A 26,625-nucleotide genomic window follows, 5' to 3' on the forward strand; every position below is an offset into this window, starting at 1 on the left:
TTAGGAAGCAGATGGATTAGTCACACAGACAGCAGGTTAGGTTAGAGAGAGGTGCAGCCCACAAAGCCCAAAGGGTGACTCTGTTATCTATATTTATGATCTTATCCATCTCAGCAAGCCTATGAGTGCAGCAGACATCACCATTGTTTCCTTTTCACAGCCTGTGATCTAATTCTTCTCACTAAAACATTCTAGCTGGGCTCAAACTAGCACACATGTTTATACTTTAACCTCACCCATTTGCTCCAGCAGCATCCGTGGATCAAAGAGGATCCAAACCTAGAAGAGGAAGACTAAAGGCATCAGCCTTCTACAGCAATACTGGAAGAGCTTCAGCAAAGAGCTACTGCACCTCAAATAAGGATAGAAAGCAGTGATGAGACTCTGGAATGGGTTGCCCAGGGAGATGGAGAAAAGGAGCCTCCAAGGTGATCTTCTTGAGCCCTTATTACAAGAGGGATGTGGAGATGCTGGAGTGTGTCCAGAGAAGGGCCAGGAGGATGCACAGAGGCTGCAGCAGCTCTGCCGTGAGCACAGACTGAAAGAGTTGGGGCTGTGCAGTCTGGAGCAGAGGAGGCTCCCAGGTGACCTTCTTGTGGCCTTCCACTATCTGAAGGGGGGCTCCAAAAAAGCTGGGGAGGGACTTTTGAGGCTGTGAGGGGAGTGCCAGGACTGGGGGGAATGGAGCAAAGCTGGAGGCTCACATTCAGCCTAGATGTGAGGAGGAAGTTGTTCAGGATCATGAGAGTGGTGAGAGGCTGGACTGGGTTGCCCAGGGAGGTGGTTGAGGCCCCATGGCTGGAGGTGTTTAAGGCCAGGCTGGCTGAGGCTGTGTGCAGCCTGCTCTAGGGTAGGGTGTCCCTGCCCATGGCAGGGCAGTTGGAACTGGCTGCTCCTTGTGGTCCCTTCCAACCCTGACTGATTCTAAGATTATCCTCCTTTCCTGTATTTACAGAGGGAGGAGGATAGGAATAAAATAAAATTGAGTCAAAGAAATGCCCATTAATAAAACCAAACATGCAAAAATATCAAAAGCTTAGAGACTGCATTCTGTCATGAGCTGGCTTTCTGGAACACTGAGACCTTCAGCAACATCACACTTCTTTAATGAACACACATGGACATAATACCAGCCTATTTGGATTTGAGAGAGTGTGATTTCTACTTCAAACATCATTAAAATGAGAAATGGGTCACTTAGACACTGATCAATGGACATGACATTAGTGAAATAGTGCTCCTCATTTTTCTTTTGCTTCCTTTTGACAGTAAGAGCCTTGTGACCAGCATCTAGAGAGAGACAGTGTGTGCTCTATCAATATTATCTGATGGTGATGATCCTTCTTTGATAAATGCATGAACTGAGAGATTTGGGTATTTCCATGGCAACTTTAAGTCTTTGTTTGTCGAGCAAAGAAAAGCTTCATCAGGAATATCAATGGCAGATTAGCCTTCCTCACTTGTATCTGGGAAGAAAGGATGGAGTGAGAGTGATGAGTATGAAGACTCATACTGGAGATGCACATTATCTGGGAGTATAAATTGGTTTCCAGCTACTGTAAATACAACAGTTATGTGCCCTCTGCTGCATGCAACTTATAATTCTTGCCTATTTCCTCACCACTAATATAAACTGTGTGACTGATTCCCTCAGTCATGATTTGCTTGTATACACTCAAATATAGCTTCAAAACCCAAAATGCTAAGTCCTTAAGGCTGAACAATATGAAGGAGAAGGGTTTGGAAAGGAGAGAAGGAGAGAGATCACTCAGCCTCCCTGTACCAAAATAGATCTGCTGGCCAGAGCAGATGATGGAACACACTTTGAACCAACCATGGGGTCCTATTTCACAGCCTGCAGTGCAGGACAAGAGCTCTCCATGCAGGGCAGAGGCACATGGAAAGCTAATTGGACAATCTCCTTCACCACGACTTATACCCTACTTGCCTTTGGAGCTTGCAGTAGCTGCACACTTTGCTTCCCTCTCTGCACCACTGAAGCTGCAGCTTTCCTCTTGCAATTGCAGAGGCAACTGACTGCAGGGAAGGATTTTGTGCAGAGCCTGCCATTTGCTAAGGCTTCAGCAGGCAGGCAAGATGGGCTTTCACAGGTCACCACATATTTCAGTCCTGTCACAGCACAAGCACCAGACAAGCTTCTGGCTTAGCCAGTAGCAGCAGAACAGTAAGCGTCAGGAAACCTTCCAAACATCTGCCAGAAAACTGAGAATTAGGCACCTCCCTGATGTGCTAGGAGCAGAACTTGAGGACTGCAGTTTGTGCTTCAGGAAGTTAAATTTGTGTTCCACTGTTAGGGAAAACTGGGCCCTTACTTTGTAAAACAGACAATCCAAAGTGACCCCACCGTTGTCCTGCCTGAGTTCATTTACCTTGCTTATGCCAAAAAGCATTCACACTTGTCTTGGTTCTAGCTTAAATTTCCCAGAGACTCAAATATAGTTAACAGAACCAATAACAATTTATAGGATGCCTTTTCCTCTTCCCCCTTCATTCCCAAAGAAAAGGAATTAGATGTAGAGAGGAAAAGGTAAAGCACACCCAAATAAATAATCTCACTTCGATTTGGAAGTTAAAAGAGAAAACTTTAACAATAAATAAAAGGTATTTCAGGTAGGGGAGTTACAAAGAGGTATAGGGAAGGGAAAACAAGATACAACATATATATATACCTATATACAACCAGACTGATGGCAGTGGGTTTGTCTGCCTCCTGGATTGTCTTCCAACCTGGTTAATTCTATGATGGCCACATGGTAAAACAAAGAGGAAGAGGATGGTGATGCTGGCAGGCAAGGAGGCTGGTCAAGAGAGAACAAAACAGGAGATTCCTCTGTTTTATAGGGGTCTAGGCAGGCAGTGGGAGTGGGCTAACCACCACACCTGGAATAATGTGCAGGTCCACCCTCAGAAGAACCTGGGGTCAGGGTCAAGACCACTCCCCCAGGAAGGTTAACTCTTTACAACATGCATCTTTGTCCTGTCATTCATTATCTCCACACAGTAGGATCATTTGTTTTGCCTCTTACATCTACTTTTGCTGAAGTGGTCATGTTAGCACTGTCCATCTTCCAGTCAGATGCCTTTCTTGGTGAGAGAGAAGTAAAGAGCCTTGCTGTGGAGCCAAAAGCTCTGCTCAAAGCTTTGTTCAGTGTGCGCTCACCTGAAAGGCTAATTCCAGCCGATTCAGCTGTCAGTGGTTATTACAGCTGGCCACAGCTCCAGATGAGCCACCTCTTCTATGGTGGCTCATAAAACTCCAGAAAACCCTATGTGCTGCTGCTCCTAACATCCTTGCATGGTAGCTACAGACTTTCTTATGCCCTTCTGTGGAGTTTCATCCTTAAAGAGCCTCATTGTGTGAAACAGCTGTGTGCTGGGTTCATTGCATAACCAACTGAAAACACAGCCTGTTGTTCCAGAGAATAACCTGCATCCCTACTGTAGTCTTCATGGGTTTGTGACACTCAGGGGCATAAGCTGAGACAAGCAAAGAATAAACTGTTTGATCTGAATTTGATGAAGGACCTTAGCAAGGCCTTTGACACCCTCTCCCATGACATTTTAGCGAGCAAGCTGAGGAAGTGTGGGGTGGAAGAGCAGACAGTGAGGTGGGTAAGGAACTGGTTGCAAGATAGAGTTCAGAGGGTGGTGATCAATGGTGCCAGGTCCAGCTGAAGAGCTGTGAGTAGTGGTGTCCCCTAGGGATCAGGGCTGGGGCCAGTCCTGTTCAACATCTTCATCAATGACACTGATGAGGGCACAGAGAGTCTGCTCAGCAAGTTTGCTGATGACACCAAGCAGATCTAGCTGCAGCCTTTGCAGGCATTCAGAGACCTGGACAGACAGAGCTGGGCACAGAGGAACCAGGTGAAGTTCAACAAGGACAAGTGCAGAGTCCTGCACCTGGGGAGGAATAATAAACTGCACCAGGACAGGCTGGGAAGTGATTTGCTGGAAAGCAGCTCTGTGGAGAGGGACCTGGGGGTCCTGGTGGATAACAACTTAACCAAGAAGGCCAATGGGATCCTGGGGTATAATAGGAAGAGTGTGTCCAGCAGATCAAGGCAGGTTGTCCTTGCCCTCTACTCTGCCCTGCTGAGACCTCATCTTGAATACCGTGTTCAATTTTGGGCTCCCCCATTGAAGAGGGACAAGGATCTGCTGCAGAGGGTCCAGCGCAGGGCTACGAGGATGATGAGGGAACTGGAGGGCATGGCTGATGAAGAGAGGCTGAGGGACCTGGGGCTGCTTAGTCTGGAGAGAAGAAGACTTAGAGGGGATTTGATAAATGTTTATAAGTATCTGAGGGCTGCCAGGAGAGGAGGGACAGGCTCTGCTCACTGCTGCCTGGGATAGGACAAGGAGCAATGGGTGTAAGTTGCAGTACAGGAGGTTCTGCCTCAACACAAGGGGGAAGTTCTTTCCTGTAAGGGTCCCAGAGCACTGGCACAGGCTGCCCAGAGAGGTTGTGGAGTCCTCTTCTCTGGAGACTTTCAAGGCCTGTCTGGATTTGTTCCTCTGTGATCTGTGCTAGAATGTGTGGTCCTGCTCTGGCAAGGAGGTTGGACTTGATAATCTCCTTGGGTCCCTTCCAACCCCTAACATCCTCTGAGCCTATGAAGTAAACCCTGTTCGTATATTTCTGTGTCTTCCAAGAATGGCAACACATCTGCATGGTGAATTCTCTATGAAATGGCTTGGACAGGCTCAGGGCAGGGAACATCTTCATACCATCACACTGCTGTTACAGACACTATTACATTAACAGCTGTGAATGCCAGGGCTGCATCTCACAGAGAATTTCCATCAGCTCAATTAACCACTGCTCAGTAGTCTCTGCAGACAGGATGATAATCAGGACAGTTGTTAAAGTCAAACACAGATACTCGCAGTCAAGAGACTCGAGCAGATTGCAGATGCTCCTGCAAGAACTGAGCCTTAGAGATGCTGTGCAATGATGGCTATTTGCTAAACAAAGCAAGCAAAGCCTGCCCTGTGCAGCTCACGTTCAGCTGCAGGAGCACGTCCTCATCACCCTTACTTGGAGGAGTCCAGACAATCATGTCTCAGCCTGAAAACCTCTTAGATCCACTGATGAAAATTACTTTCCATCATCAAAGAAGTATTCACACCTCAGCAAGAAGCTAAGTAAGGACACTGTTCTGGGAGCGTCCCAGACACTGAGCTATTGTTTTTAATCCTCTTACTTAAACGTGCACAAGCACAGAAATCTCCTAAGGTGCTTAGTGCAGTGGTTGACAGCAACAACCCAGGGCTGTACAAACATGAGACAAAAGGAGCCAAGCCAACGTGCCCGTGTCCATGAGCAAAGACAGTTCATTGGCTGGGCACAGAGCAGCATGCCAGTGACAGGCTTCCTGCCTGCTTGCTTGCTGCCAGCATGGCTAGAGGTGTCTCAGGAGGCTCTTATATGATCTGGGCTGCAGGTCTGTCCTGGAGTCCTGTATACCACAAAATTCCTCTCCCTCTGTGGTTTGAGTGGGAGAGGAAAAGGCACAAAAAGACCCGTTCCCCCCCTGCCCTGCAGGTGTGAAGTGGGGGAGCAAGGGTCCCTTCCAGCACCAGGGGTGCCCGTGCAGTGCCCACGCTGGGATCGGGCTGGGACTGGCTGTGCTCTTCGCGCCCAGGCACTGCTAACTCTGCTCTGTGTCTAGGGAGGGGATAAATATTGGGGGACTTCCTGCCCTGGGGTGCCCACCTTAGAGTTCTCCCCCCCCCTGCAAGAAGGAGTCCCCTGGTGCTCTGAAGGACAAGCTGCTGAGGGACAGGACCCTCTCTGCCTTGGACGGTTTCCACCATTAGCACCCTTTATGCAGGCTCAATAGGTCTTAACGATCCTTGGAGGCTTCTGAAAGAGAATGGGGGGACAAGCATCTGGAGCGCCCTTCCTTTCAGCCAGCCTGGCTCACCTGTGAGTAAACAATCTCAGCCCGATTAATAGTGGGGGATGCTATATGGAGTAGCTCAGACTTTTCCAACTTCTGACTTCCAAAACAGTCAAATCTACCTATGGTATCCTTGTAGATCTTCTCAACCTAACTGAATCTGCTAATTCAAACTCAATTCATTTCTGTACATAGTCTTGGGGGCAGGTTTTTGGGAAAATGACTCGACTCTACTTTTATATTTACTCCTGACTCAGCAGCATTAATTCCCTGCCTCCACAACAAGGTCCTATGAGGTGCTGGGGCCTCGGGTACAATTCTAGGCTGGGTTCTCCTGGCAGACTCGCTGCAGAGCAGAGGCAGACAAGCCTGTGAAGAAGGTTCTAGACTACTAGCAAACACTCTTTTATTCTTCAGTTTAGGTTTGTTATGACTTTTTGCTCCTGGACCTAGCAGAATTTGCTTGCAGTTGGATCCAACCCAAGGCATCACTGTATTCCCGTGCAACTTTAACAGCAGCCTAAGCATGGATGAAGGCACAGTTCTGTGCCTCTCCTTGTCCTCTCTCCTATTTTCTTTCTATTTTTTTCCTTTTTCATTCATTGTTTTTTTATCATTCATCCTTATTCTTTAACCACTGCATTTTTTTCTCCTTCTTGCAGTTTCATCCCTGATGCCATCTCTAATTCATCTTCCCTACCTGTGCTACTCCAAGAACACTTTATGGACACTGCAGAGCTGCCCTGCCTGAACCTAGTGCCATGTGCATTGAAACACAAATGTTCCTTTCGTTCCTGGAGGTGGAGAGATAGAGCCTGGATCTGAGGAGGAAGTTATTCAGCATGAGAGTGGTGAGAGGCTGGAATGGGTTGCCCAGGGAGGTGGTTGAGGCCCCATGATTGGAGGTGTTTAAGGCCAGGCTGGCTGAGGCTGTGGGCAGCCTGCTCTAGGGTTGGGTGTCTGTGCCCATGGCAGGGGGTTTGGAACTGGCTGCTCCTTGTGGTCCTTTCCAACTCTGACTGATTCTATGATTTTAAGTGTTGGGCTCTGCATAGACTTGCTCCAGAATAGCAACCTGGATTACTTATCATAGACTCATAGAATATTTTCATAGAGCTGTGAGCCAGCATGCAGTAAATCAATATTATCATAGAATCAACCAGGTTGGAAGAGACCTCCAAGATCATCCAGTCCAACCTAGCACCCAGCCCTATCCAGTCAACCAGACCATGGCTCCAAGTGCCTCATGCAGTCTTTTCTTAAACACCTCCAGGGATGGTGACTCCACCACCTCCCTGGGAACTGTCACAGTATCACAGTATCATCAGGGTTGGAAGAGACCTCACAGATCATCAAGTCCAACCCTTTACCACAGAGCTCAAGGCCAGACCATGGCACCAAGTGCCACGTCCAATCCTGCCTTGAACAGCTCCAGGGACGGCGACTCCACCACCTCCCCGGGCAGCCCATTCCAGTGTCCAATGACTCTCTCAGGGAAGAACTTTCTCCTCACCTCCAGCCTAAATTTCCCCTGGCACAGCCTGAGGCTGTGTCCTCTTATTCTGGTGCTGGCCACCTGAGAGAAGAGAGCAACCTCCTCCTGGCCACAACCACCCCTCAGGTAGTTGTAGACAGCAATAAGCTCACCCCTTATTGTGGTGGTGAAGTCACCATCCCTGGAGCTGTTCAAGGCAGGACTGGACGTGGCACTTGGTGCCATGGTCTAGCCTTGAGCTCTGTGGTAAAGGGTTGGACTTGATGATCTGTGAGGTCTCTTCCAACCTTGGTGATACTGTGAGACTGTAAAACAAGGCATGCAGGACTAAAACAAAACTAAATGTCTACAAAGGCCCTACCAAATATTGTGAAATCCTGGGGGGGTTGTAGGCGATTTTAATATTCCCATTCAGTTGTTCTCCCTCTATGAAGACTTTCTCTTGGCCAAGTTCTCATTATGAAGATCAGAAACTGCAAAGGCACATAAAATCTGGCAGCGTGGAGCAGATTTGTGCAACTTTGAAAAGCTCCAGGAAGTAGCAGAAAAGAAGTGATGTGCGACGAGACCTAGAAAATCTGTTTGCTCCTGGTAGCTTCTCCTCAGCAGCCATCAGCTCTGCCGTTAAACCAAACATCAAAGGGCTGAAATTCCACAATGACTTTTGATGTTGGCAGAAGTTCAGTAGTTAGAGTTGAAGGTTTGTCACACGGAGGAGATTGTGCCAATTATAAGGCATAAAAAAGAAATCACACAGATGCAGGCGTGTGTTGGTTATTAGAACAACAAGCCAAACCAGCTCTGCTCCCCTTCGAGATGTTTGGCTTATCTTAGGAGGAAATAAAGATGAAAAAATCACTCCTGTTTTCAAGGTGAAGTGCTTCAAAAGTGAAATAGTGAAAAGCAACCAAAAAGAAAACCCCCCCAAACAAAGAAATGTCACTGGTGGCTTTCCCTGGATGTATAATCGTCCCAGATCCTTTTTTCCACTGAACTGTGCTGGTACATTCTTCAGCTTAACCCTCACTTGCCTTGTCCATCTCTTTGTAACTAAGACATTTTTCCCCTTCAAATACAAGAGCTCAAATTTTATATGGTTGACAGTGGACAAGCAGGTTGAGGGAGGTGATTCTCCCCCTCTACTCTGCTCTGCTGAGACCCCACCTGGAGTACTGCAGCCAGTTCTGGAGCCCCTATGACAAGAAGGATGTGGAGGTGCTAGAGCATGTCCAGAGCAGGGCCAGGAGGATGCTAAGAGGGCTGTAGCAGCTCTGCTATGAGGACAGGCTGAAAGAGTTGGGGCTGTTGAGTCTGCATTAGAGGAGGATCCCAGGTGACCTTCTTATGGCCCTCCAGGATCTGAAGGAGGTCTACAGAGAAGCTGGGGAGGGACTTTTTAGGCTCTCAGGGAGGGACAGGACTAGGGGGAATGGAGTGAAGCTGCAGATGGGTAGGTTCAGGCTGGAAGTAAGGAGGAAGCTGTTCAGCATCATGACAGTGGTGAGAGGCTGGAATGCGTTGCCCAAGGAGGTGGTTGAGGCCCCATGGCTGGAGGTGTTTAAGGCCAGGCTGGCTGAGGCTGTGGGCAGCCTGCTCTAAGGTAGGTTGTCCCTGCTCATGGCAGGGGGGTTGGAACTAGATGACCCTCGTGGTCACTTCGAGCCCTGACTGATTCTTTGATTCTATAAGCTGGTACTCATGGTATACAATGGCATAAAATAATTCCCCCTATGCACTTTATGTATATATATATATATATATATATATAAATTGCTTATTTTTCTGCCTGTCACACACGTTCTCACTGCTCCTCAGCACTGCTAACACTTCAGAGGGCTGTAATTAGCCACTAATGACTGTGTGAGCTGACTCCCAGTTGGTGCAAAGTGCCAACATATTTGAAAAACAGGTTCCAAATGTTTGCAGGAACAAAAGCTATCATGCCTTAAAGTTTGTGGGCACAGAAAGTTGAGGAGTGAGGATAAATAAGCTGCAGAGGAGAAATTCAAACTGAATCAAGCCCAGTTGCTGCTGAATCAAGCTGCATTTCCCAGCCAGGTGATGGCACCAGGCTGATGAGGCTCTGGAATGGGTTATTCAGGGAGGTGTTGAGGCCTCATGGCTGGAGGTGTTTAAGGCCAGGCTGGATGGAGCTCTGGGCAACCTGATCTAGGGTAGGGTGTCCCTGCCCATGGCAGAGGGGTTGGAACTGGATGATCCTTATGGTCCCTTCCAACCCTGACTGATTCTATGATTCTATGAAATGATCATTACTGGGCTAATTTTTAGCCTCAAGTGAATTTGTCCAAAAGACCACAACAATTCAGCATCCAAATGTCACTGCCCTTCCAATAGAATCAACCAGGTTAAAAGAGAGCTCTAAGATCATCCAGTCCAACCCATCACCCAGCCCTATCCAGCCATTTGGACCATGGCACTAAATGGTGCTGTTGAATTTCTTGATGGAACAGCTTTTCCCTGGGGAATGCTGATGTATGAATCATAGAATCATGAATATCTCACAGAACTGATGAGATGCCTATCCAAGACAGGCAGATTCCTAACGGGATCACTGCTGGATTCCTTCCGCCCCACTCGATACACTGCTACAAATCCACCTTCACAGATCCTGCATCCCACAACCACCTTGCCATGATGAGTGCCACAGCAAACCAGCAGTTGAGTGTCTGAAAGCCCTCAAGCTACAGCTGGCATAGTCAGGGCTCTCTGAAGTCCTGCCACACATTTTGCAGCCTAACAGCTACCCTGGCTCCAACGTGAGCAAACTCTGAACTCCAGCGAGCTTCCCAAGCTGCTTACAACAGGACAGGAGCTTCCCAAGATGTCCCAGGGAGTGATGGCAAAGCCAGGCATTAGACATCCTAACAACTGTTGCTTCATTTAGCAAAACTCAAACCCTACTTTTATGATTTTCATGAAAATTGTCCCCTTTTCTTTTGAGTGGAACATTTTGAAATGTAACTTTTCAGTCCAGTTCAGAACAAAGCCATGTTGGAATTCATGTCTCCTTCAGCACTCCTCCCCACCATAAAACTTCTGAGCCTCAGATTAATTTCTCTGTTTTCAGAAGAGAATCACCCTCTGAGCTCTGATGAAACAGTAAAAGCAAGTGTGTGCAATTCTTTGGCAACACCAGATGGTTAAGTACTCTCATCACACCCAACACACAAATATCTGTCCAGAGGCTTTGGGTCACAATGCAATAAGAAAGGCTTTTCTTTATACTAATGTCCATAGTAGAATGCTGAAAAGATAATTCACTCCCAAATGAGAGCATTTGTGGTTATTCTGTATGTGCTATTTGGTGCTCTTCTCATCAAACAGTTTTGTTTAGCCAGCAAATAACAGCATCAGAGCTCTGCGACTGACGCTGCGTAATGCACTGTGAAGAGGGGACGAAGCACACAGCCAAGCAAGGTAACAGTGTGAGAAGTTATCTCATAGAATCATAGAATCAGCCAGGTGGGAAGACACCTCCAGGATCATCCACTCCAACCTAGTACCCAGCCCAGTCCAATCAACCAGACCATGGCACTAAGTGCCTCAGCCAGGCTTTGCTTCAACATCTCCAGGGACGGTGACTCCACCACCTCCCTGGGCAGCCCATTCCAATGCCAATCACTCTCTCTGCCAACAACTTCCTCCTAATATCCAGCCTAGACCTGCCCTGGCACAGCTTGAGACTCTGTCCCCTTGTTCTGATGCTGGTTGCCTGGCAGAAGAGACCAACCCCACCTGGCTACAACCTCCCTTCAGGTAGTTGCAGACAGCAATGAGGTCAGCCCTGAGCCTTCTCTTCTGCGGGCTGCACATCCCCAGCTCCCTCAGCCTCTTCTCATAGGATTTGTGTTCCAGGCCCCTCATCAGCTCTGTCATCCTTTTCTGGACATGTTCCAGAGAAGGGTGTTCCACTGCATCCAGTTCTGGAGCCTCTGTTACAAGAGGGACGTGGAGATGATGTAGTCTGTCCAGAGAAGGGCCACAAGGATGCTGAGAGGGCTGCAGCAGCTCTGCTGTGAGCACAGACTGAAAGAGTTGGGGCTGTGCAGGCTGGAGCAGAGGAGGCTCCCAGGTGACCTTCTTGTGGCCTTCCAGGATCTGAAGGGGGCCACAAAAGAGCTGTAGAGGGACTTTTTAGGCTGTCAGGTAGTGCCAGGACTGGGGGGAATGGAGCAAAGCTGGAGGTTCACATTCAGCCTAGATGTGAGGAGGAAGTTGTTGAGCATGAGAGTGGTGAGAGGCTGGAATGGGTTGCCCAGGGAGGTGTTTGAGGCCCCATGGCTGGAGGTGTTTGAGGCCAGGCTGGCTGAGGCTGTGTGCAGCCTGCTCTAGGGTAGGGTGTCCCTGGACACAGCAGGGGGGTTGGAACTAGCTGCTCCTTGTGGTCCCTTCCAACCCTGATTTTGTGATTCCATGATTTCCCCAAGCTGACATGGAAACACTTACAAAACAACATCCCTCCCAGAAAGTCAGGTGCACAGAAAATGGCAAGGGCTGACTGCTAAACACACTGCTACCAGCTCCTCCAGCCACTCCAGCAAGAGCCTGCAGCCGCAAGGAGTGAGCTCTGCCACAGCTGCCTCTGCTCTCCCACCGCTCCCTGGAGCGTGGGAGCTGCAGGCCTGCCCAGGAAAAGGGCATTTGTGCTGGAAAGCATCTGAAGGCTTTTGAACCCCCAGCTGCCACAGGCAGCTCTTGGGAAAACAGAATCCATACAGTCTTGGTACAAAATTGTGTGGCTGTGAAGTAACAAAAAAGGGGTTTGTGTCGCGGTAATCGGATCCCATCCACAGAATTCACTTTAAGACAAATAGGAAGTGAGGAATGAGACTCAAATTCTCCTTGGTATGCACCAGCAGCCTGGATTTTGTTAAGAGCAGAGATATGGATAAGGAAAGCAGTGCTCATGGCTTCCTTTCCTAAGAGATGATTGGAGTGGTTCTCCTTCTAGTATTTCCTCAGCACTGAACTCAGGTCTGGCGTTTGCTTTCTGGGCAATGTCGTCATGAAGGCCAAGATGAAAAGAGAGGTAAGGGTCAGCAGCCTCTCTGTGGCTGATAGGTTGAGAGTGATGTGCCAGTGATCATAGGATCATAGAATCAACCAGGTTGGAAGAGACCTCCAACATCATCCAGTCCAACCTAGCACCCAGCCCTAGCCAGTCAACCAGACCATGGCACTAAGTGCCTCAGCCAGGCTTTTCTTGAACATCTCCAGGGACAGTAACTCCACCACCTCCCTGGGCAGCCCATTCCAATACCAATCACTCTCTCTGACAACAACTTCCTCCTAACATCCAGCCTAGACCTCCCCAGCACAACTTGAGACTGTGTCCCCTTGTTCTGTTGCTGATTGCCTGGCAGAAGAGACCAACCCCACCTGGCTACAACCTCCTTTCAGGTAGTTGTGGACAGCAATGAGGATATCCCTGTGCTTCACACTGCAGTGACATCCATTCCTGAAATCGTGCATTGATGGCCTCTCCTCTTTCAGCACTGCTGAACAACGTGGAGAGCCTTTTATTGAGAGGTTAAGGGTGCTGAGTCGTTCACAGCATTATGCCCTGTCAAACACAAGACCCAGTAGCTTACATGCCTGCTTGCTGAGTCCTTGCAAAGTATTTTTTGCCCTCATTTGGAGGAAGGGAAACCACAGGAATCCACTTCTACTGGGAAGCTACAAAAGAGAGATGACCTGCAGGAGGCAAAAGCAGGCAATGAGCCAATGAGCTCACAAACTCTTCTGTCTCAAATAACATCTGAAGAGTCTTGGGGGAAAAAAAGAGGGGAAAGCAGAAATAAGATGTTTCTGCTGATGGTTAGAAGCCTTCCACTTTGACTGATTCAGCAGCACTGCATGGCACAGAATCATAGAATCAACCAGGTTGGAAGAGACTTCTCAAGCTCATCCAGTCCAACCTAGCACCCAGCCCTGTCCAATCGACCAGACCATGGCACTAAGTGACTCATCCAGGCTTTTCTTGAACACCTCCAGGGATGGTGCCTCCACCACCTCCCTGAGCAGCCCATTCATTAATCCCTGGGCATTAGTTCTGGAGCTTAGCAGGACCATACCAGGCTGCAGCAATGCAGTCATGAACTGTGGAGATGTCTTCTCCTTCTGCGCTCACTTGTCCACACAAAGAGAGAGAGAGCAGAGTCCCTGCCTGGTGAGTCAGTCCCAGCCTCTTCCTTGGGGGTCCTGGACAGCAGCAGCAGAGCTCAGGTCAGTGTGTCAGGAGCCAGGCTGTGCCTGAGCCTTATGTGTACCATAGGAAGCACAAGACAATTTTCTATCTCAGAAATACAGACAGCTGTCCACACCATAAAGGAATAAATACTTTGCCTCTTATTATTTTACACACTTAAGAGTGGCTCTAGTCCCTGGGGAATTTACAGTTCAAATGTTGGACTGCCAACACACTATCAAGCCACGCATATATGTCCCTCCTGAACATGAGCCAGCAGTGTGCCCAGGTGGCCAAGAGAGCCAGTGGCATCCTGGCCTGCATCAGCAATGGTGTGGCCAGCAGGAGCAGGGAGGTCATTCTGCCCCTGTACTCTGCACTGGTTAGACCACACCTTGAGTGCTGTGTTCAGTTCTGGGCCCCCAGTTTAGGAGGGACATTGAGATGCTTGAGCATGTCCAGAGAAGGGCGATGAGGCTGGGGAGAGGCCTTGAGCACAGCCCTACGAGGAGAGGCTGAGGGAGCTGGGATTGGTTAGCCTGGAGAAGAGGAGGCTCAGGGGTGACCTTATTGCTGTCTACAACTACCTGAGGGGTGGTTGTGGCCAGGAGGAGGTTGCTCTCTTCTCTCAGGTGGCCAGCACCAGAACAAGAGGACACAGCCTCAAGCTGTGCCAGGGGAGATTTAGGCTGGAGGTGAGGAGAAAGTTCTTCCCTGAGAGAGTCATTGGACACTGGAATGGGCTGCCCGGGGAGGTGGTGGAGTCGCCGTCCCTGGAGCTGTTCAAGGCAGGACTGGACGTGGCACTTGGTGCCATGGTCTGGCCTTGAGCTCTGTGGTAAAGGGTTGGACTTGATGATCTGTGAGGTCTCTTCCAACCTTGGTGATACTGTGATTTCCAGCAGCAAAACCAAGATGAACACAAGATGAAGCTGTGAAACCCCAAATCCAGTGATAATCAGGCTTGGTGGAATACCCTAAAAGCTTTTTTCTTTCATATGCTGCTCAGCAAGTTTGACAGATTGAATAATTCCCCTTGACTGTAATAGATTCGCTATTTTCTTGCTGAAAGAATTAGCTGTTGAATGTTGTTGTGCAAGAGGTTTTGAACCATCATAATAATATTAGTGAAGACCAAAGCAACTACTGTAAATTTAATTATCCTGCCAGGTGGAACATTAAAGGTCACTAAGCCTGGCTGTTGGCAGTGACGTTTATGCAGCTTCTTGTTTCTGACAAGTGACTTTCAGCCGCAGCAGAAGTGCTTCTTTTTAAACCAGAAGCCTCCTGTTACCTTATTGCTGTCTACAACTACCTGAGGGGTGGTTGTGGCCAGGAGGAGGTTGCTCTCTTCTCTCAGGTGGCCAGCACCAGAACAAGAGGACACAGCCTCAGGCTGTGCCAGGGGAGATTTAGGCTGGAGGTGAGGAGAAAGTTCTTCCCTGAGAGAGTCATTGGACACTGGAATGGGCTGCCTGGGGAGGTGGTGGAGTCGCCGTCCCTGGAGCTGTTCAAGGCAGGACTGGACGTGGCACTTGGTGCCATGGTCTGGCCTTGAGCTCTGTGGTAAAGGGTTGGACTTGATGACTTATGAGGTCTCTTCCAACCTTGGTGATACTGTTATGAGACACATTCTCCACTGCCATTAAAGGATGCTCCCAAAGAGCATCACACTGTCATTAAGGGATGCTCCTAAGGAGCAGCACTCTTTCATTGTTGAATACTAAACCTACTTTCCCTAAAGGGTATCTTGCTGCTATATATTACTTAGAGAACACAGAACCAGTCAGGGTTGGAAGGGACCACAAGGATCAGCTAGTTCCAAGCCCCCTGCCATGGGCAGGGACACCCTACCCTAGCTGAGGCTGGCCAGAGCCCCATCCAGCCTGGCCTTAAACACCTCCAGGGATGGAGCCTCAATTCTATCAATTCTCTATCCTATTCCACTACCTACATTAGCATTTTCTAAGGTGCTGCTAGGAGCAGGGAAATTCACCATGGACTGGGGCCATTTTTGTTAGTTCCTCAGGAAGCCACTGAATGGAAGCACTTAGTGTAGAAAATTAGCTCCTCTGCCCTATTTAATACGTGTTTATGTTCTATCAAAATAAAGACATGTGCTTCATAGAGTGAAACTCTCTTCATTAGTGGGTATTTATGATCAGACTGCAGCTGGAGCCTTTGGGCTAGCTGACATCCTTGAAGTGTTTTCCAAAATAAAACAGTACATTGGAGGAAAACAGAGTTAGCAACATGAAGCCAAATTCTAAGATGGTTAAAACAAATGCTAGCCTTATTTACTCAGTTAATTTCCTTGGAGTTGAGCTGACTTTAATTAAAAGCAGAATCTGGGCTGCACACTTAAATGCATGTTAATAGATAGAAATAGAGAGTAGGATCAAGCTGTTTGATGTTGTATAGGCTCCCACTACTGAACCCACACGACACAGCACAATCTGTCATGTCAGGAAGACCTAACAGCACAGGTCCAACCCAACCCAGATGGAATTAGCCTAACCCAGTAATCTCAGCAAGGCCTGCAGTTGAAGAGCCCTTTGCAGCTGACATGCAGCACACCCTGACCTGAGACATGAACCACTCCACTGGTGCTGTCCTTCTAAAAAAAGTCAGCATGCAGTGAAGACTCAGGATAAGAATTGTCACTCATGCACACACAGATGAGGTCATAAGCCACTTGTAAGAGAGGATTATGATACAGAGGGATAATCTAAATGCCACCATTGCCATCAGGTCTTCCAAAAAAGATGCAGAAGAGAAAACCATAAATGCAAAGAGTGAAAATGAGTGGTGAATGAGAAGCTCAACAGGAGCCAGCAGTGTGCACTTGCAGCCCAGAAGGCCAAGCAGAGCCTGGGCTGCATCAGGTGAAGTGCAGCCAGCAGGGCCAGGGAGGTGATTCTCCCCCTCTACTGCACTCTGCTGAGACCCCACCTGGAGTACTGCATCCAGTTCTGGAGCCCTTATGACACCCCATCCCTGGAGGTGTTTAAGCCCAGGCTGGATGAGGCTGTGGCCAGCCTGATCTAGGGTAGGGTGTCCCTGCCTATGGCAGGGCAGTTGGAACTAGATGATCCTTGTGGTCCCTTCCAACCTTGACTGATTCTGTGAAAACAGATATTCCATGGCACCACCAAAGGCTTCTGAACATGTTCCAAACTGCCAATCCTAACCCCTGATGCACTGCAGCACAACCAGGGATGGGATGATGCTGTGGCATGGTTAGAATCATAGAATCAACCAGGTTGGAAGAGACCTCCAAGATCACCCAGGCCAACCTAGCACCCAGCCCTAGGCAGTCATCTAGATCATGGAACTGAGTGCCTCAGCCAGGCTTTTCTTGAACACCTCCAGGGACAATGACTCCACCACCTCCCTGGGCAGCCCATGCCAATGCCAATCACTCTCTCTGCCAACAACTTCCTCCTAACATCCAGCCTACACTTCCCTTGGCACAACTTGAGACTGTGTCCCCTTGTTCTGTTGCTGCTTGTCTGGCAGAAGCAGCATATCCTGGATGCATACTAAGAATCCAGGCACTGATCAACTGGAAAAAAGTTTTGGAGAGTTTATTTGGTCTCAGGACAAATAAAGACTACTTTGCTGGGAACTTCATCATGAAGCAGCAGTTTCTGCTGCCTTGCTAACTGGAAAGGGTTGGGTTCAAAAGAAAACCAGAGGGTTTGTCCTCCACCTGAGCATCTCCGGGTGACACAGAGGTTATGCTCATGTGTCAGATACTGTAAGACCTAGGGGACTGAGTAAGAATTATTGGAATGGTGAAAACCCCAAAGGTAAGACCACAAAAAGAAGCTGAGAATAAATCTGATCTGCATACATTAACATCTGACTAGTTTGAAACAATCAGTAGCTATTTCAGGTAGAAAACACTCTCATTAAAGGTTTAGCTGAAGCACAAGATATCGCAACAGGCATGTTACAAGCCTTAACCCCTCACCAGCAAAGAGCAGGTTTAATACTCCTGATGTTTTTTTCAGACAAAGCAAATGGGCACCAGATGTTAATTTCCTCTTCCAGTAGGGAGAATAACTGAAAGTTGAGTAAACTGGCACACTTGGAAAATAATTTTCTAATGAGAGATGGTTTTGCTTTGCCTGTTCTTAAGCTATTCGTGCCTCTGGATTGAAAACATCTAGTATCTGCTGGGCAGGTGATGGTTAATTTACTTCAGCTCCCTGATCTCCACCTGCACACCTAGTGTCTACTGTGCAGGTGATGGTTGATTTACTTTAGCTCCCTGATTTCCACCTGCACACCTAGTATCTGCTGGGCAGTTGATGCTTAATTTACTTCAGCTCCCTGATCTCCACCTGCACACCTAGTATCTACTGTGCAGTTGATGCTTAATTTACTTCAGCTCCCTGATTTCCACCTGCACACCTAGTATCTACTGTGCAGTTGATGCTTAATTTACTTCAGCTCCATGATCTCCACCTGCACACCTAGTATCTGCTGTGCAGGTGATGGTTAATTTACTTCAGCTCCCTGATCTCCACCTGCACACCTAGTATCTACTGTGCAGGTGATGCTTAATTTACTTCAGCTCCCTGATCTCCACCTGCACACCTAGTATCTACTGTGCAGGTGATGGTTAATTTACTTCAGCTCCCTGATCTCCACCTGCACACCTAGTGTCTACTGTGCAGTTGACGGTTAACTTACTTCAGCTCCCTGATTTCCACCTGCACACCTAGAATCTGCTGTGCAAGTGATGGTTAATTTACTTCAGCTCCCTGATTTCCACCTGCACACATAGTATCCGCTGTGCAGGTGATGGTTAACTTACTTCAGCTCCCTGATTTCCACCTGCACACCTAGTGTCTACTGTGCAGTTGATGCTTAACTTACTTCAGCTCCCTGATTTCCACCTGCACACCTAGTGTCTACTGTGCAGTTGATGCTTAACTTCAGCTCCCTGATTTCCACCTGCACACCTAGTGTCTACTGTGCAGTTGATGCTTAATTTACTTCAGCTCCATGATCTCCACCTGCACACCTAGTATCTGCTGTGCAGTTGATGGTCAATTTACTTCAGCTCCATGATCTCCACCTGCATATCATCACATGTGCAGAAAAGGCTTCTCAAAAGGGTCAATTCGATTTTTCCAAGGTCTTGTTCCTTATTTTTTCCTGCCTATCAGTGAAGCAGAAGCTCACACAGGCAAACACAGGCCATTTGCACTGAGAACCTCACACCCACACACGAGTGTGATGCAGTTCACTGTCACAGGTTCTATGCCTTAACCTAGGAAGGAGCAGACATCGCATCTGCATGTAGCGGACACGCACCTGCGGCTGAGATCACAGCGCTCACTGTCAGTCCGCAAGTGTAGGCAGTGGTGGGTGTAACAATGCCAGCAAACATTCTCACTGTATCAGTTAACCAGGGAGATCTACACAATTTCTACAGAACCATTTCATTTTCTGACAGAAGGGGAGGTGAGCAAATGCAGCAGCAGCAGCAGCTCAGTTAGCGCTGAACAAGAGAGGGGCAGGTCTACAAGTGGCATCCTGGCCTGCATCAGGAATGCTGTGGCCAGCAGGAGCAGGGAGGTCATTCTGCCCCTGTACTCTGCACTGGTTAGACCTCACCTTGAGTGCTGTGTTCAGTTCTGGGCCCCCCAGTTTAGGAGGGACATTGAGATGCTTGAGCGTGTCCAGAGAAGGGCAACGAGGCTGGGGAGAGGCCTTGAGCACAGCCCTACGAGGAGAGGCTGAGGGAGCTGGGATTGGTTAGCCTGGAGAAGAGGAGGCTCAGGGGAGACCTTATTGCTGTCTGCAACTACCTGAGGGGAGGTTGTGGCCAGGAGGAGGTTGCTCTCTTCTCTCAGGTGGCCAGCACCAGAACAAGAGGACACAGCCTCAGGCTGTGCCAGGGGAAGTTTAGGCTGGAGGTGAGGAGAAAGTTCTTCCCTGAGAGAGTCATTGGACACTGGAATGGGCTGCCCGGGGAGGTGGTGGAGTCGCCGTCCCTGGAGCTGTTCAAGGCAGGACTGGACGTGGCACTTGGTGCCATGGTCTGGCCTTGAGCTCTGTGCTAAAGGGTTGGACTTGATGATCTGTGAGGTCTCTTCCAACCTTGGTGATACTGTGATACAAGCACAGGCTTCACTGTCCATGCTTTGTAGCTCCAGCCACAGCTACGTGAGTGCACAAGCACTGCTTTCCAAGGGGATTCCTGCCCTGCTAAGGCCCTCAAGCCTTTTTGTGTCCTTGTCTGTCTGGGGTTTCTCTGGCTTGGACAAGGGTCTCTGCAGATTGAGCCTCTGTGTCTGCACAGCACTCAGGACACTGCTGTCCTCTCCCATCTGAGCCTCGAGCTGTTCCTACTGCCACACACGGGTGCAGAATGAAGCAAGCTCGCTGACACTTCTGTATGTCACAGTGATGAGAGTGTGGCAGGGAATTTATCACATTCTAGCTGTACTTGTGAAAACCCCAATCTCTGTGTGCTGGCATGGATCCCCATAAGATCTTTAGGCAGCCAGTGAGATTACCAAGGGGAGCTCACAGCACTCTGGGTACAGAGGCCTCTCAAGCATGCAGAGCAACAGGACTCTGTGACCTTCTTCACTTGGGATGCTGCAGCACTGCAGAGGCTGCTATCTCATCCCTGCAACCACCATCTGGAGCCCTCTCTGCTTTTCATGTTACACAGGAGACCCTCTGGTATTTCCAGGAATATCAATTTACTCTTCCCAGAAAAAAATATCTGTGGGAGAATGCCAAAGACATACCCCACAAACCTAGCAAATGCCCTGGCTGGAGACACCCTGCAGCCATCAAATGAGGTGGCTGCTCTCAAGCCCATCACCTTCCACTTCTTTTCACATCAGGATTCTTCAACCCCTCAGCCTTAGCCTTTTAACAAGGATTTAAAGACACTAAAAGCATCACAACACTCTCTGCCCATAGTGTGCCTTGAACCTCTATTCTGATTTCCCCATGGGAGTTATCATTTTATTCTCTTACTCTCCTTTCTAATGGCTTCTTGGCATCCTGTTTCCTAACAACATACTATTAGCACTTCTCTATTGTAATCCCCTCTTTAGCTGCCTAGCCCAACGTTAGTATTAGCATCAGTGTTATCATGTTATCATGTAACATAGCTGCATGAAAAATTACAACAGTTGTGTGGCAGTTACAGCCCTAATTACTTACTGCCACTCAAAGTGAAGTGCTCCAGTAATAGGTTGCATAACCAATTAAATGTCTGAATTCTGCTCACATAAGAACCCTCTGCAACTGTGTCATCAGAGAGCTTTCTCAATCCTGTTTGTGACTGATTTGCCCCAGTAGTGTACAAAAGAGAGCCAAGACCTGAGGTCTGCTTGGTTTTTCTGCTGCTTCCAGTAGCAATGAGAATAGAGAATCATGGAATCAGTCAGGGTTGGAAGGGACCACAAGGAGCAGCCAGTTCCAACCTCCCTGCCATGGCCAGGGACACCCTACCCTAGAGAAGGCTGCACACAACCTCAGCCAGCCTGGCCTCAAACACCTCCAGCCATGGGGCCTCAAACACCTCCCTGGGCAACCCATTCCAGCCTCTCACCACTCTCATGATCAACAACTTCCTCCTCATGGCCAGCCTGAACCTACCCATCTCCAGCTTTGCCCCATTCCCCCCCATCCTGTCACTCCCTCACAGCCTAAAAAGTCCCTCCACAGCTTTTCTGTAGCCCACATCAGATGCTGGAAGGCCACAAGAAGGTCACCTGGGAGCCTCCTCTGCTCCAGCCTGCACAGCCCCAACTCTTTCATTCTGTCCCCATAGCAGAGCTGCTGCAGCCCTCAGAGCATCCTCCTGGCCCTGCTCTGGACACACTCCAGCATCTCCACAGCCCTCTTGTCCCAGGGGCTCCAGAACTGGATGCAGTACTCCAGGTGGGGTCTCAGCAGAGTGCAATAGAGGGGGAGAATCACCTCCCTGGCCCTGCTGGCCACACTTCTCCTGCTGCAGCCCAGGCTCTGCTTGGCTTTCTGGGCTGCAAGTGCACACTGCTGGCTCCTGTTGAACTTCTTTTCCAGCAGCACCCTGAAGACCCTCTCCTCAGGGCTGCTCTCCAGCCACTCATTGCCCACCCTGGATTGGTGCTGCAGGACCTTGCCCTTGGTCTTGTTGAACCTCATGAGGTTGGCTTGTGCCCACCTCTCCAGCCTGTGCAGGTGCCTCTGGCTGGATCCCTGCCCTCCAGTCTGTCTGCTGCACCACACAGTTTGGTGTGGTCAACAAACCTGCTGAGGCTGCACTCAGTGCCTCTGTCCATGGCACCCACAAAGATGCTGCACAAAACTGAACCCAGGACTGATCCTTGAGGGACTCCACTTGTCACTGGCCTGCACTTGGACATAGACTCATTGACAGTCACAACATACAACTGTGGTCTTGAGAGTTGCTACCACTATTAAAATTGATGTTAATATAGAACAAACATGCTTGGGGGAAAAAAAATACGAAGCACACCCATCAACATGGTATTAGATGACTAAATTTACACTCTCCAAGGGTGCTCCTCAGCCCCAAACACAGAAATCAGAAGCAAAAGAGTAAGCTACATTTTCCTTCCAGCAGAATTCCATAACCAAGTTTCTCTTTATGAAACTAGGTCATACTCAACTGGGCAATGAGGAAGCATTCTGATGCTGGTTCAATTGGGCAGTGTCTAGCCACATCTGGAGCATACTGCCAAGGCTGCTTCACACAAGAGATTGTTTTTTCTTTCCTGGATATCAGTGTTTCCCATTTTCCTGCTATGTATTTGTTAAGGCTGTGGAGGAACTAAAAAGCCAGCATCAGTTATAGCACTGATGCAACAACAGACATCTGTAACTAACACTGACTGGTTAATAACAAGTCTGTAAGATTCACAAGCATCAGTCCCAAAACTGGAGATGTGAAAATTCCCTATCTTTGGAAAGGCAGCAACAGCAGGGTATAGGATTTCATACCAGGGGAAAATGTCCCCACATATATTTTGTTATTAGAAGATAACATGAGGGGAGTGGAACACTGGAACAGGTTGACCAGGGAGGTAGTTGAGACCCCATACCTGGAGATATTCAAGGTGAGGCTCAACAGGTCTCTGGGCAGCCTGATCTAGTTGAGGATGCCACTGGTTACTGCAAAGAGGGGTTGGACTGCATGACCTTTGGAGGTCCCTTACAAGCCAGATCATTCTATTGCATGTGTATATAGAATCACAGAATCAACCAGGTTGGAAGAGACCCCCAAGATCATCCAGTCCAACCTAGCACCCAGCCCTGTGCAGTCAACCAGACCATGGCACCGAGTGCCTCATCCAGGCTTTGCTTCAACACCTCCAGGGATGGCAACTCCACCACCTCCCTGGGCAGCCCATTCCAATGCCAATCACTCTCTCTGCCAACAGCTTCCTCCTAACATCCAACTGGTGGGTGAGAAGCTGAACATGAGCCAGCAGTGTGCACCTACAGCCCAGAAAGCCAACCAGAGCCTGGGGTGCAGCAGGAGAAGTGTGGCCAGCAGGGCCAGGGAGGGGATTCTCCCTCTATGCTGTGCTCTGCTGAGAGCCCACCTGGAGTACTGCATCCAGTTCTGGAGCCCCTGGGACAAGAGGGATGTGGAGATGCTGGAGTGTGTCCAGAGAAGGGCCAGGAGGATGCTCCGAGGGCTGCAGCAGCTCTGCTGTGAGCACAGACTGAAAGAGTTGGGGCTGTTGAGTCTGGAGCAGAGGAGGCTCCCAGGTGACCTTCTTGTGGCCTTCCAGCATCTGAAGGGGGCTCCAAAAATGCTGTGGAGGGACTTTTGAGGCTGTGAGGGAGTGACAGGACTAGGGGGAATGGAGCAAAGCTGGAGGTGGGGAGAGTCAGGCTGGTCATGAGGAGGAAGTTGTTGATCATGAGAGTGGTGAGAGGCTGGAATGGGTTGCCCAGGGAGGTGCTTGAGGCCCCATGGCTGGAGGTGTTTGAGGCCAGGCTGGCTGAGGCTGTGGGCAGCCTGCTCTAGGGTAGGGTTTCCCTGCCCATGGCAGGGGGGTTGGAACTGGCTGCTCCTTGTGGTCCCTTCCAACCCTGACTGATTCTATGATTCTGCCTGCACATCTGAGCAGTAGCAAGCATCAGTAGCAGACAGACTCAGTAATGTTCAAATCTTAAGTTAAAACCTTTATTTAAAATATTGTGGGGTTTTTTGCCTGATTTCTTTATATTTTATCTTAAGATGTAAGGAAAGATTATAAGGGAAGATTGACTTAAAAGTGTGGCCACCTTATGCCTCTGGTTGGGCTTAATTTGCCATTTCTTTCCCTTTACAGCCCTTAAGTCTCTCTGCAAATTGAGAGCATAAAGCCCAGCTAAATCAGAGTATATATTCCTCAGGTGCATTTTGCAGGTACTAGGAGGCAAAAAAAAAAGACAACACCATGAGAAGTAGCCTCTTGGATTGAGATGAACATCAAGAACTTTTCAGTGCCATTCTAGAATTCAGCATTTATCACTGGTACAGGAGAAGATATTTCTGTGTTAGTGGAGTAGACTTCTGTGACTAATGTTGTGACTTTAGTCTCTTGCTGCTTCTCTTCTTTGGCACAGATATGAAAAATAACTTTAAAAAGAAATAGAATAAAGCAGAGCAACTTTCTCTCACATTCAAGTGTTCAACCAGACTCTCCCCAGAGGCTCCCATGATAGCTCATCTATAATACAATTCAGCTGCTGCAGTTAAGTGATGCTGTTGTACAGTTGAAGTGCCTTTGTAATTTTCTAGGCCCTGGGGGGGCATGGATCATATACTTCATTTGAAGTGATATAAATTGCAAAGAGCAATCAGGAGCATTCCCTGAAGGAGTGCAGGGGGACATCTGGACAAAGAACCTCCTTCTCACAAATACACACCTTGCATCTTTCCATAGTCATGCTGGTAATAACCTCAACCTTCCTTTGCACCACTTAGGATCTGATAATAACCTCTACCTTCCCTTGCTCCACTTAGAATCTGGTAATAACCTCTACCTTCATTTGCACCACTTAGAACCTGGTAATAACCTCTACCTTCATTTGCTCCACTTAGAATCTGGTAATAACCTCTACCTTCCCTTGCTCCACTTAGGATCTGGTAATAATCTCTACCTTCCCTTGCTCCACTTAGGATCTGGTAATAACCTCTACCTTCATTTGCACCACTTAGGATCTGGTAATAACCTCTACCTTCATTTGCTCCACTCAGAATCTGGTAATAACCTCTACCTTCATTTGCTCCACTCAGAATCTGGTAATAACCTCTACCTTCATTTGCTCCACTCAGAATCTGGTAATAACCTCTACCTTCATTTGCTCCACTCAGAATCTGGTAATAACCTCTACCTTCATTTGCTCCACTTAGAATCTGGTAATAACCTCTACCTTCATTTGCTCCACTCAGAATCTGGTAATAACCTCTACCTTCATTTGCTCCACTCAGAATCTGGTAATAACCTCTACCTTCATTTGCTCCACTTAGAATCTGGTAATAACCTCTACCTTCCCTTGCTCCACTTAGGATCTGGTAATAACCTCTACCTTCATTTGCACCACTTAGGATCTGGTAATAACCTCTACCTTCATTTGCACCACTTAGGATCTGGTAATAACCTCTACCTTCATTTGCACCACTCAGGATCTGGTAATAACCTCTACCTTCATTTGCACCACTTAGGATCTGGTAATAACCTCTACCTTCATTTGCACCACTCAGAATCTGGTAATAACCTCTACCTTCATTTGCACCACTTAGGATCTGGTAATAACCTCTACCTTCATTTGCACCACTCAGAATCTGGTAATAACCTCTACCTTCATTTGCACCACTTAGGATCTGGTAATAACCTCTACCTTCCTTTGCTCCACTTAGAATCACAGAATCACTAAGTCTGGAAAGGTTCTTTAAGGTCATTGAGTCCAACCATAACCAATAAACCACATCCTGAAGCAGGCTTCATGAACACCTCCAGGGATGGTGATTCCACCCTGGGTAGCCTGTTTCAATGCCTTACCACTCTCTGTAAAGATATTTTGGCTGCTCCAGGCCCCTCCCCAGCCTTGCTGCCCTTCTCTGGACACCTTCCAGCACCTCAACATCTCTCTTGAATGGAGGAGCCCAGAACTGGACACAGCACTCAAGGTGTGGACTGAGCAGTGCTGAGCACAGGGGCAGAATAACCTCCCTTGTCCTGCTGCCCACACTGCTCCTGAGCCAGGCCAGGATGCCATTGGCTCTCTTGGCCACCTGGGCACACTGCTGCCTCAGCTTCAGCTACTATCTACCAGTACCCCCAGGTCCCTCTCTGCCTGGCTGCTCTCCAGCCACTTTGTCCTCACTCTGATGATACTGTGATACTGTGTAGTGCTGCTTGAGGTTGTTGTGGCCATAGTGCAGAACCCTGCATTTGGCCTTGTTCAATCTCATCCCATTGGCCTCTGCCCACCCATCCAGTCTGGCCAGGTCCCTCTGCATGGCTCTCCTACCCTCCAACAGATCAACACCTGCTCCTAGCCTGGTGTCATACTCAATCTAAACCTCCTGTGGCACAACTTAAATCCATTTCCTCTCAACCTGTCACTAGTTACTCAGGAGAAGAGACCAACACCAGCCTCACTATGATCTGGTGCTGGTGGGTGGGGGTGCTGGTGGACAAGAAGCTCAACGTGAGCCAGCAGTGAAGCTGGAGATGGGTTGGTTCTGGCTGGAGGTGAGGAGGAAGTTGTTGAGCATGAAAGTGGTGAGAGCCTGGACTGGGTTGCCCAGGGAGGTGGTTGAGGCCCCATGGCTGGAGGTGTTTAAGGCCAGGCTGGCTGAGGCTGTGTGCAGCCTGCTCTAGGGTAGGGTGTCCCTGGACACAGCAGGGGGGTTGGAACTGGCTGCTCCTTGTGGTCCCTTCCAACCCTGACGTTTCTCTGACTCTTCAGGTAGTTGTACAGAGCAATAACATCTCCCCTTAGAC

At 48.7% G+C, this 26,625-nt stretch overlaps 1 long non-coding RNA gene across 4 annotated transcripts in view; it reads right to left on the bottom strand.

The window, feature by feature from the left end:
* LOC135180280 (uncharacterized) overlaps positions 1-26,625 on the bottom strand; it is a 172,537-nt gene that overhangs the window by 68,846 nt on the left and 77,066 nt on the right. Inside the window, exon 4 of one of the 4 annotated variants that reach the window (XR_010304359.1) lies at positions 1,138-1,466. The exons of 1 other annotated variant lie outside the window; for it this stretch is intronic. This is a non-coding gene — a long non-coding RNA (uncharacterized LOC135180280). Of the gene's footprint in view, positions 1-1,137; positions 1,467-7,783; positions 8,252-12,937; positions 13,138-26,625 lie in introns of those variants that run through there. 2 more of the 4 variants (XR_010304355.1, XR_010304357.1) reach the window with 2 other exon arrangements.

Source organism: Pogoniulus pusillus, chromosome 13 (assembly GCF_015220805.1).
Source record: "Pogoniulus pusillus isolate bPogPus1 chromosome 13, bPogPus1.pri, whole genome shotgun sequence".
NCBI classification, from domain to species: Eukaryota; Metazoa; Chordata; class Aves; order Piciformes; family Lybiidae; genus Pogoniulus; species Pogoniulus pusillus.